General features: G+C 37.7%; 1 protein-coding gene and 1 pseudogene across 1 annotated transcript in view; both read left to right on the forward strand.

Annotated features, from left to right (window-relative positions):
• PAK2 (p21 (RAC1) activated kinase 2) overlaps positions 1–12,997 on the forward strand; it is a 93,225-nt gene that overhangs the window by 42,196 nt on the left and 38,032 nt on the right. The gene's annotated exons all lie outside the window — the stretch shown is intronic.
• Positions 2–8,650, forward strand: LOC128315210 (NADH dehydrogenase [ubiquinone] 1 alpha subcomplex subunit 5-like; annotated as a pseudogene).

The following is a 12,997-nucleotide window of genomic DNA, read 5'->3' on the forward strand; positions in this document are numbered from 1 at the left end:
TAGCTATTGTGGCTTCAAGAGTCTCGGTTATTATTATTATTATTTTTTAATGTTTATTTTTGAGAGAGAGAGAGAGAGTGTTGGGGGATTAGGCAGAGAGAGAGAGGGAAACAGAGAATCCAAAGCAGGCTCTGAGCCCAACATGGTGCTTAAACCCATGAACTGTGAGATCCTGACCTGAGCTGACATCAGATGCTCAACCAACTAAGCCACCCAGGTGCCCCATGAGTCTCAGTTGTATTTTATGTTACCAATTTTGATATTTTTTCTCAATTATGATCTCTTTTTAATTAAATTATAATAATAAGTTGATATTTTATGGTGAGAACAATAACAGATCTAAGAAAACAATTGATGGTGGTATATAGGCACTATTAGAAAGGCTAGTTTCTCTTAACCTCTGATAATAAAGAATAAAACTAAGTTTTTACTCATATACTTGGTATATCAAATGAATTTCTCTAATCCTCTCCTTCATTTTCTAAGACATGAGCTTCCCAACGTGAATGAGATTTGGAGATTTGAGAAAGAACTCATTGAGAGAGTTTGTGATTTTTCAGTAGTAGTAATACTTAGTACTATTTTTTAATCTTGTATTCTGTTAATGCCCTCCAAGGCAGCACTCCGTGATTAGTAAATTAATGTGTCTTCTGCAAACATGAGTCTGGTCCAAGGTTTGTCAGTCTCAGTAAGATTGACATTTGGGGGCCAAATAACTTTGATGCAGGGATTGATCTTGTGCATTATAGAACATCCTATAAGCCGTTCCTAGCTTTTACCAACTAGATGTCAGTAGCACCTCCCACCCAGCTATGACAACTAAAAATGTCTCCAGACATTGCTACATATCCTCTGTGGAGCAAAATCACCTCCAGTTAACAACCACTGGCCTAGTCATACAAGCTGGGATAAAAACTATAAATAGTCATCTCCTATAAATTGAAGTCACTAAATTTGTTTTGGTGCCAAGCCTCAGGAAAGAACTTGTGGTTTTCAGAGCTTTTTGGATTTTAGAATTAGATAGGCATTATGGACTGGTAATGGGTTTTAGAGTAAGAATTAGGGATTAGTTTATTTAATTACATTAAGCATGGCTATATGGCTCTGATAGCTAATAATAGATATAAGTGTAGATAAGGATATATTTCCACTCATAGATAGCCAAGTTAACATGGTGAAGGAAACCCAAATGGAAGAGGAGTAGTGCTTTATATATAATAATAAATATACAAGGGCCCGTTGGCGTGGCCATGGCAGGTTTGCTGAAGAAGACCACTGGCCTTGTGGTTTTGGCTTTGTGTAAGTCCACACAAGAGGCTAAGAATATTGTACACAATGATTCTTGATGTTCTTGAGCAAATTCCTAAAAATGCAGCAATAGAAAGTATACAGAACAGATTACAAATGAGAAGTTGAGTATGGTTAAAGTGTAACCAGATGTTAAGAAATTAGAAGACCAACTTCAGGGTGGCCAACCAGAAGAGGTGATTCTTCAGGCTGAAAATGAACTAAGTCTGGCAAGAAAAATGATACAGTGGAAACTATGGGAGCTTTTAGTGGAAGAGCCTCCTGCCAACCAATGGAAATGGCCAATATAATCATCATTAAATGACTGTTGTGTTGATGGGGAGCTAATACAATTAAATTTTCTGTTATATTAATGTTTCCATATTATTGACATCTTAAAATCAAGAAAACATACAGGACATATTTAGGAGACTTGTTAAAATTGATGACTATGGTAATAGGGATTTGTGACTCCATTTTTTATGTAAAGCATTCACTTGAGTTATTTCAAAGATGTTTTTGGGGGGGGTTGTTATTTATTTTTTTAACAGGTTAACAGATTTGAAAGTTAATTGGAAAAATTCCTGTAGATTTTCAATGCAGAGGTCATAATCAAAATGTGAAGTCATTTTAGTGTTTCTATATCATTTAATGTTTTTTATCCTGAAAAAAAACAGGAAAGGAATTTAATTATTTTTTAGACAGATTTATAGGTCACTGAAGTGAAGTAGTAAGAGTAAAAACCATCAAATGATAAGGTGAAGAAATTGATTTGGTGTTTCAAAGAAAAATTTCTTATTTGCAGTGGTAATTGGAAAAACTTTTCCTTTTGTCTCATTTAAAGAAGTTAGCTTTCTGTTCCTTAGCCTTTAGCTTTCTTGATCAACCAAAGTACATCAGGATAGAGATTGAATTTATGTAAAAGAAGAGACAGCAAAAGTTTAAAATTTATCTGATATGGTGGATAGGCTTATATTCAGAACATCTTTGTCATAGGGTTGTAACTTCAAAGTAGAATGGTAGTTTTCACTAAGTTTCGAGTATGAGTGCAGTTGGGTATAAAACCGAAGATAAATACTATTCAAGGAAAGAAACAGTTGGCATAAATTACTTTTCATGTGTCCTCACCCTTCCTTCCTAGACCCTGTCATTTCTAAATACTTAAACTTGATATTTTTTAACTTCAAAGATAGTACTTTTGTGTGTGTCTGTATGCGTGTGTGTGTGTGTTGCTATCCCTTATTGCAAAGCAAAATCCAGAATTTTCAGAATGAGAGAATTGTGTTTTTTTCCAATATATTTCTCCCCTTACAGAGCTGTAAATTGAATGGTAACTGAATATTAAATGAAAAAATAATACACATTTTACTTGAGAGTTAAGAATACATAATCAATGAAAATTTACATAGATTGAAATGTACAGAAATTAACTGTACAGTTTGACCAGTGGGTACACCTGTGAAAGCCATAATCGTTACATCACCATATCACATTATACACCATTTTTATTTCCCCAGCCTAGAACTTTACATAACCCAGCCTAGAATTTTATCAGTACCTCTGAAGCCCCCATCTGCCACACCCAATCTCTCTTTTCTCCACCTCCCACCAATATCTACCATCTTAAATTATGCAGTTTTTTTCCCTTGCTTTTTATTATAGTTTTACAACATAATATCTCCAAACAACGTATGGTTTAAGCTTGCCTATTTGGGAACATTTTATAAATGGAATCATAATGTATGCATTTTTCCAGGACTTACATTTTACATTTTTCACTCAACTTTATGCTTTTGAGATGCATTTTGGTATACATAGCTATAGTTCATTTTCACTGCTGATGTTGTTATATGCAGCTGTGTTTTGTTCATTTTCACAGATGTATACTAGTACACTGTATAAATATATGGCAATTTAGTTAGCTGGTCTCCTATCAAAAGACATCTGGGTTGTTTTCATGAACAGTGCTGCTCTATGGGTAATCTTGAGGGCTTGTGCAAGTATTTCTCTATGGCAGTGCTTATTAAGCATCAGGTGACCCATTAGTTTAGTTCTTGATTCTCATTGCTTATTAGAATCTCTTTTTGTGGGGGGAGGGACTTAAAAAAATAAATCTATGTCCAAGCTCCATCTCAGACCAATTGAATCAGTCTTCAGGGACTTACCTGGGCATCAGTTTTGTTCTTGTTTTTAATTTTTTAAATACCTCTGGTGAATCTAATGTGTATCCAATGTCAAGAACCACTGCATTAGTGTCTTGTGAAATCTATATAGTAGGTATAATGTTAAATGAAATAGAAATAATCAGAGTATGTCGCACACTGTGCAAGAGTTGTGTCATGGGGGCATCTGGGTGGCTCAGTCAGTTGAGTGTCTCTCTTTCTTTTTTTTTTTTTTAGTATTTATTTTCGAGAGAGAGAGTGACAGAGCACGAGCAGGGCTGGATCAGAGAAAGAGGGAGACACAGAATCTGAAGCAGGCTCCAGGCTCTGAGCTGTTAGCACAGAGCCCAACCTGGGGCTTGAACTCATGAACCATGAGGTCGTGACCTGATGAAGTCAGAGGCTTAACCAACTGAGCTGCTCAGCTGCCCCTAGCATCTTACTCTTGATTTAGGCTCAAGACATGACCCTAGGGTCATGGGATGAAGTCCCAAATTGGGCTCCGTGCTGAATGTGGAAACTGCCTGGGATATTCTCTTTTTCTCCCTCTCTCAAAAAGAAAAAAGAAAAAAAATGTTTCTTTCATGAATTCATGAAACTTTTGTTTCAGTTATGTGTGTATTAGGTCAGAATGTAAACGTATTGATGTGGGTCTTGGCCAAAGATTTAAAAGTTGCTCTGAGATGTATACTTGGGAGTAAAATTGTAGGGTTACAGGGTATTCCCATGTTTGTCTTGAGTAGGTTTGTCAGATTGTTTTCTGAAGTCTTTTTAGTGTTCATTCTTACCCACAGAACATGTATGTTTGCTGAACATCCTTGCAAATTCCTGTTTTACAGGACTTGAATTTTTGCCACCTTGGGAAGTATGAGATAATATCTCATTGTGGGTTTAATTTCCATTTCCCTGAAGACTTGGGAAATTATTTTTTCATATGTTAATTTACCAGTTATTTGTGTTTTCTGTTCCATCCATTCCTCAGTCCATTTTTCTGTGGAGTTGCTTTTTCCTTCTTTATTAATAAACATTTCTTATTGTCTATATACTAATCCTTTGTCAGCTAAATGTTATTAAATATAGTTTTCCAAGTGGTGATTTGCCTTTTCACCCTCTCAGTGATATCTTTTGTTGAATAGAAGTTACTAATTTTGGTGTAGTTAAATCTATCAATCCCTTTATCAAATATGAGCTTTTTGTGTTTTAAGATTTAAATCTTTGCCAAACTATGGGTCAAAGATGTTTTCTTATATTTTTCTAAAGGTTTAACAGTATGCCTTTTATAATTTAGACCTTTGAACTGTCTGGATTTGGTTTTTGTGCATGTATAAAGAGAGATCCATTTTCACTTTTTTTGAACCAGTGTTCCCAACCTTTCATTGAAACTTTTGTCATTTCCCCACTGACCTGCCATACTAGCCCTTATCTGTCAGGTTTCCCAGTATGCCAGGGCCTGTTTCTCTATTGTCTACTTTATTGCATTGGCTTATTTGTACCTGAGCTAATACTGTACTGTCTTAATCATTATAGCTTATAATTCTTAATACCTGAGAGAGCAAACCTGCTACCAGGTTCTTCTTTATGATCTTTTGTCCTTTTGCTCTTCTCTTTAAATTTTAGAATTTGTTTATCACGTACTTTAAAAAAAAAAAAAAGAACAAAACAACCAGGGGCGCCTGGGTGGCTCCATCGGTTGAGCGTCTGAGTTTGGCTCAGGTCATGATCTCACTGCTTATGGGTTCGAGCCCTGCATCAGGCTCTGTGCTGACAGCTCAGAGCCTGGAGCCTGCTTCGGATTCTGTGTCCCAGTCTCTCTCTCTGTGCCCCTCCCTCGCTCATGCTCTGTCTCTCTCTCACGAATAAATAAAACATTAAAAAAAAATTTTTTTTTAAAAACAACCTGCTGATGTTTTCATTAGATTTGCATTGAATTTGTAGAGTGAGATGGGAAGAATTGCATTCAGCTTTATTGTTAAGTAAGAGTAGAGCTCCTGCAGTCTCTGTGTAGCCTAGTTGTAGAGAGAGAAGGAGAAAGAAAGATGGAATGTTTGGAGGGTAGGGTGCTCTTAATTCTTCTCATTCTCTGGGGTTCTTCCCTCCCTTTCCAACCCAGCCTCCCTGCACTTTTGTTTCTTCCTAGAAGTTGTCACCTCCTACATTAGTGTGACCTGAAACTTTGAGGGTTAGGAAGAAGGGAGAACCCTGTGTGTGTATATGTGTGCGTGTGTGCGTGTGATCATGCTTCTATGAACACAGAGATCTTACCTGCTTAACTAATCCTGACATTTCTGAACTGGCATTCTCCTGCCTACATCCTGAGTGGCTGTTTCTCTCCCATAGTTTTATCTGAATTGCTTTTCATCTTTAGGCATTCCTCACTGATTTTGTTCCATGATAAATAAAGAGATTTGACCAGGAAGGGGAGGGCTACAGTATGTGGTTAGTCTTGAAAACAGAGTCTAGAAGGGAAAAATTGTATTTTTATTTAAAAAAATCATAATTACTGTAAGATTTTTGCCATCTCTAATGTCCTAATCTAGAAGTACTCATTTTATTCATTTACATCCCTCATTGGTGTCCTTACTAACAGGCAGCTAATGTTTTCATTAAAAAAAAAATAAAACAAAACGCTGGCCTGTTCTCAGTGATTCATTATTGGTTAATCAGTGTCACTGGAAGAGTTAAGAAAATTAGAAATTCTACTTTTTGCTACTTTTTTTTTTCTAAAATGTTTACTCCTTTTTGAGAGGGGGAGAGCCCATTCAAGTGGAGGAGGGTGGGGAACAGAGGATCCGAAGCGACAGCAGCAAGCCCAGTGTGGGACTCAAACTCACAAACTGTGAGATCATGACCTGATCTGAAGTCAGACGCTCAACTGACTGAGCCACCCCGGCACCCTTAGAAATTATACTTTTTATGACAACTTGATTGAACAGATCTCTTCACATTTTGATACATACATATCATATGTACCCTGTGAGTCATCAGAGATAGTGATAAGCAAAGCAGATGGTATCCCTGCTCTCATGACATACCAAAAACTATAACATGAACTTACAAACTATGAAAGTGGTAATAGGATTAGTATAAGACATCTGTCCTCTCCAGGAAGGCTTCCTAAAGAAGTGACAATAGACCTGAAGAAGACTAAAGAATGAATAAGTGAAAATAATTAGGAAGATGTTGATAGTTAAATGTGTGTTCTGTGCCTAGAAAAGAGTTTCAGACGGATCATAGCATATTCATGGAGCTGAGTACAATGCAGTGTGACTCTAAAGCAAAGAGAGGGAAAGAATTCTAGTATGATGTATGGAAGAAACTACAGACAGCAGAAGCAGCTGAAGAGGTGGGCAGGGAACAGGTCATAAAGGGCCTTATATTCCATGCTATAGAGCTCAGATTTTATCCTGTTTCCTAGGGAACCATTACAGAATTTTAAACATGGGAAAGACATGGACACATTTCTGTCTTAAATAGGAGAGACTAGTAGCTGTATAGAAAATAAGTTTTGTTGGAGGCCTAAGACTGAAGTTGGAAGCTAGTTAGGATTTTGCAGTAGTCCAGGTGAACAATGGCTTAACAAGTCTGGTAGTTTTGTTAATAAAAATGGCAATGAGCCACTGTCTTGGCTTATTTTTAAAAGCTCTATTCAGTTAGTTAGTGTTGAATGGTATGGTATTTATTAACCAAGGCAATTTTCTAGTTATTCAGTCTGTATGCACCTTTACTTCTGGACAGTGATGAAGATGATAGAACTGTGAATATCCCTTCTGGTTCAAAAATTGAATTCTAACTTTAACAAGAGTCGTCCATACCCATCTTCCTATTTGCTAGAGAATACTCTTCTTTGTCATGAAATAAAGTTGGTTTCACTAATTTGAAGTTGTTCTGGGTCAAAGGAACAAAAGGGTAATCACTGATTCAGTTAGAGTAGAAATAGAAGAGTCTCCCTTTTAAGGAGATGGGGGGGTGGGGCGGTGTCCAGCCTTATATTCTAGCTCAAATGTAGCCTAAAAGGTGGTGGCCTTAAAGAATGTGGCAGTGACATACTTATGACTCTTTTTAAGTACATTCTGTGTAACACATGACTCAGGGGCCCCACCTTTTGGCCGAAAGTTGCTGCTGGCCTGCTTGTTTTGTTCTATAATGATGAAGTTGTGGGTTTTATTTCTGAGAGAAAAGAGTTTCTTTCCCTGATCCATCACTTCCAATCTAGTGATTCAGTTGCTTGGTGGATATCTGTAGATAGAAGATGGTGGGGGGTTTTGGTGGTGGTGGTGGTGGTCCTTGTAGTTCTTGGTTTCCAGAGTTATAAAGGAATGATTCTGTTTATGTAACAATATCCTTCTGGCACATTGTTTGATTTGAAACATGCTTCACTATCTTTTTTTTTTTCTTAGATATTTTTTTAAGTCTCTCCTTTCCTTTCCTGAGACAACTAAAATACAGGAAATACATGTATGTATGTATGTGTGTTATATAAAAACAAATGGAATTAAACAGATTTTTAGGGTATTGAGTCATTTCTTTTATAGTGGATTAATGTATGTAAATGTCTTAAGTTCTGCTTGTTTTTATTTCTTTAACTTTTTATTCTGTACTCCTAATACATATGAAACTTTCTTTAATGTGTGTTTCTAAACTCAACATTCTCGGGGCACCTGGGTGGCTCAGTCGGTTGAGCGTCCGACTTCAGCTCAGGTCACGATCTCGCGGTCCGCGAGTTCGAGCCCCGCGTCGGGCTCTGGGCTGATGGCTCAGAGCCTGGAGCCTGCTTCCGATTCTGTGTTTCCCTCTCTCTCTGACCCTCCCCCGTTCATGCTGTGTCTCTCTCTGTCTCAAAAATAAATAAACGTTAAAAAAAAATTAAAAAAAAAAATAAACTCAACATTCTCAAATTAAAAAATATGGCTGGGTCTTAGGCACAAATGGAACCAGCAGTCCTCTTCCTACATGTCTTTCTTTATTTTGTTTTAGAGAGAGAGTCCAAGCTAGGGAGAGGGGCAGAGGGAGAGAGAGTTTTAAGCAGGCTCCACACATAGCACGGAACCCAATATGAGGCTCAATCCCACAATCCTAGGATCGTGACCTGAGCCAAAATCAAGAGTCAGACGCTTCACTGACTGAGCTACTCAGGCACCAGATTTTTTTTTCTTAAATTTTTTTTTAGTTTATTTATTTATTTTTTGAGAGAGAGAGAAAGAGGGGAGGAGGAACGAGCAGAAGAGGGGCAGAGAGAGGGGGGGAGAGTGAGAATCCAGGCAGGCTCCTTACTGTCAGCCCAAAACTTGACATGGGACTCAATCTCAACAATTCTGAGATCATGACCTGGACGCCTAACCGACTTGGATGCCTGACCAACTGAGCCACCCACGCGACCCTCTAAGCAGATTTTTTTAAAAGAAGAGGAGGGGCACTTGACTGGCTCATTCAGAAGAGCGTGCAACTCTTGATCTTGGGGTTATGAGATAAAGCCCCATATTGATTGTAGAGATTACTTAAAATCTTTTTTTAAAAAGGAGGTTTTAAAAGGAGAAGAAACAAGTACTTTGTAGTACGTGAAATTATGTGTTTTGCTGTCATCAATTCAGAGTCATATAAAAAGTAAACTATTGGTTTATAGTTGGTTAATAAATATTTCTTCTGTATTCAAGATACTTAGTTAGAAATCTAGGGACTTCTGAAGAGTCTTCTAAAGAGAAATAGAGGGCATAACCTCAGAATACTCATAGTGTAGTGGAAGATGAGAGGTTTTTGGTTTTGGGGGGTTTTGGGTTTTCTTTTTCTTTTTTTTTTTTTAATGTTTATTTTTTTTTGAAGGAGAGAGAGACAGAACGTGAGCGGTGGCGGGGCAGAGAGAGAGGGAGACACAGAATCCAAATCAGGCTACAAGCTCTGAGCCATCAGCACAGAGGCCAATGCAGGGCTCGAACCCACAAACTGTGAGATCATGACCTGGGCCAAAGTCAGACGCTTAACCGACTGAGCCACCCGGGCGCTCCGGGGTTTTTCTTTTTAAGTTTATTTATTTTGAAAGAGACAGAGCATGGTGGGGAGGGACAGAGAGAGGGAGAGAGAGAATCCCAAGCAGGCTCCATGTTGTCATTACAGCCCAATGCGGGGCTCCATCTCACAAGTTGCAAGATCATGACCTGAACCAAAATCAGGATTTGAACACTTAACCAAATGCTTAACTGACTGAGCCAGCTGGATGCCCCAAGAGGTTGTTTATGATAGATGGGGTTGTGCATTTCAGTAAGGAGAGCAAAATTTATACTCGGCTTTAACAGTTCCATTTCCCTCTGCTCCTTGCCACATCTAATGTGCCCTGCCCTCTTAATATAGTAAGATCTCAGGCACCTGGGTGGCTCAGTCAGTTAAATATAGTCAGATCTCTTGTAAATAAGTATTCTATATGTCAAGGAGACCTAGAAAGGAAATGGACATTTGAACACAAATCTGTCATCACTAGTCAAAAAAATATATGTATTTCCTTCTGATGCTAGGTCAGTAGCGTCTTGTAAACAAAGAATAGTATATAGTAACATTCCAATTGTAGATATGCAGACCTATCAGACAACACAACTTTTAACTCTTTTATACTAGAATTTTCTGGTTAACAAAGCAAATTGACCACATCTTGCTGTCCCTCCCCCGACCCAAATAAAGTGATAGTTAAAAAAAAAATTTTAAATATCATAAGGGCAAAATGAATAGGAGACAGTAGTGTACAAAAGATTTCAATACATATTTGGAAGATGAAAGGGTGGAAAAATGGCAGCTGAGTAAACTGAACAGATAAAGACCTATCCTAAGCATTTGCAGAGGGAACGTCTATGAGAAGTGAACCAGTTTTCGTGTAAAAATCTCAGAGGCTTAGAATTTAGAGGCACACATCATGTGTGTGGTGGGGTGGGAGAGCTATAATACACAAGTTGAAAATGGGTGGGTGGGAATTAGTGGAAAATCTATGTAGGAGGTGTCAGGCCCCTTAGGATTCCTTCTTTATCCCATTCAGCCAATGAAATGCTGTAAGTCCCATCTTCTGGTAGAACAAAAGAACAAACTGATGCTGATATGCATTCAAGGAGAAATTAAACCTCAGAGGCCCCTCATTCTTGTTGGAGGAGTCAGTGAAAGATGTAGCACTAAAATAAGAAAAGCAGATTCAGTGTAACTTAATATAATAAACTTCTTTTCTCTACCCTGCCTTCAGAATACTTAGAGCTTGACTCAAAGCCCTCAGACTAGAGATTAGAAGATTTTTCAAAGTGTAGGTACCCCCCATCCCCATCTTTAATGAAAAGGCTGACTTATTTCCCAGTTAACTTTTTAATACTTTGCTATATGAAGAAAACCAGCCTATACACACAAGTGAACTATATATAATCTTCAAGAAGAAGATAAGTGGCATCCATGAAACAAGGAAAGTATTCTCAGAGAAAGATCAGAGCAGAGAACAATGAGAAACAATTCTTGGAAAATCAACATTTAAGATTACCAAAACAAACAAAAGATATCAGTAGGTGGAAGATTGGAAGATAGTCAAGAAAATTTTCCCAGATTATTAAAAATGCAAAGATGAGAAAAATATAACAGTTACAAGATCAGACCAAGATGGACTGATGTAACTAATAATGAACAAAGAAAATAAAGTGAAATAATCCAAGAAATAATAGAAAAGTTTTCCCAGATCTGAAGAATATAATTTCCAGACAGAAAGGATGCACCGAGTACCCAGCTCAATGAAAGAATAAAGACCACCTCAAATCATATCATCCTGAAATTTCATAATAACATAGCTAAGACAGCAAAACCTGTTGTATACACAGTCCAGATGGAGTAACAGTGACCAGATTTACCCCTCCACCTGAAAGAACTGAAATAGAACTGGGGGGGAAATATGCAAAACAGCGGTTTTCATGATATTGTCCATCAAATAATGAAGAAAAGCAATCCCTAAGAGATAGGAAATGATTGAGGTGAGCCCTACAATTGATCCAGCTTACTTCCTGGCAAGAGTTCCCAGGCTGCAGCACAGGGAGGGACAATTAGGTGGTCTCCTAGAGCTAAGAAACAGAGCTGGGAGCTGGGAGATGTCAAGGCAGCTAGTTTGTATACACACACCAGAGAGGGAGAAAGATCTGTAGAGATCCCCCTTGAGTCTTCAGTAGCACATGCATGTGAGTTAAGTACCCGGAGGTGGAAAAAGCAGCCACTGGAAATGATGAGAGGAAGCTGTCCTCAGTGCTCACACAGGGCCCAGAATATTTCCTAGTCCCACCATTCAGAATAAGAAACAGAGAGAGGTCTTGCCTCAGTAATGGGACAGAATTAACTCTAGATTTAATGTTGCTCCAATTTTGCCTAACAAAACTTTAATTCCTAAAAGGATCAGCTCTTTCTAAATTTGTTTCTTTCCTATATAAGTAAACAGCTTAGAATCACCTATGTGTGTCTCAAAACAAAGCTCACCAATATTGATAGGAATACAAAAATATCAGGTACCTACCACGGAAAATTTTTGATGTCTGCCATCCAGTCAATATTTTCCAGGCATGCAAAGACCCATAATGAGTAAAATCAATCCAGAAATGACACAGATGATAGAATTAGTAGGCAAGGACATGGAAATAATTATATTCTATATGTTCAAGAACCCAAAAGAAAGATTCAGCATATTTAGAAGTAGCGATGGAAGATAAAGAAAAAAATTTTAGAGATGGAAAATACAAGGGATAAGAATCACAGATTAGGCTTGCAGAAGAAAAGATTAGTGAATTTGAAGACCATGGCAATAGAAACCATCTACAACAATATTTTAGAGAGGGGCACCTGGGTGGCCCAGTATGTTAATAAGCATCTGACTCTTGATTTCAGCTCAGGTCATGATCTCACAGTTTGTGGGTTCAGGCCCCATATCGGGCTCTCTGCTGAGGTTCTCTCTGTCTCCTCTCTATCTGCCCCTCCCCTGTTCATGTGCACGACTGTGCATGCATGCTGTCTCCCAAAATAAATATTTTTTTTAATAAAACGAAAGAGGAGAAATCTGAAACAAAAGTGAAGAGCTGTGGGATAACTTCATGCAGACCTGATACAAGTGTAATTGAAGTCTCCAAAGAATGGGAGGGGGAAACAAAAAAAAAAAGTACTTTTTAAAAAGTGGCTGAAAACTTTACAAATTTAATGAAAATTATAAACCCATAGATTCAAGAAGATAGTGAATTCCAGGCACAAAAAATATGATGAAAACTACACCCTGGCACATAATCAAATTGTTTAAAACCAATAATAAAGAGAAAATCTTAAAAGCTTTCAGACCTTGGCTCAATTTTCTATGAACCTAAAACTTCTCTAAAAAATGAAGTCTGTTAAAAAACAAAAAAGCTTACTGTTGTAAGCCGAAAAAATAGCTGCCAGAAAGAAAAGACACACATGTATAGGAACAAAAAATGGCAGCGGACTTTATGGAAGTAATGGTGCATCCCAGAAGACATGGGGCAATATCTTTAAAGTACTGAAAGAAAAAAGTCTGTTAACTTGGAATTCTC

The sequence above is a fragment of the Acinonyx jubatus genome, chromosome C2 (assembly GCF_027475565.1).
Source record: "Acinonyx jubatus isolate Ajub_Pintada_27869175 chromosome C2, VMU_Ajub_asm_v1.0, whole genome shotgun sequence".
Lineage (NCBI taxonomy): Eukaryota > Metazoa > Chordata > Mammalia > Carnivora > Felidae > Acinonyx > Acinonyx jubatus.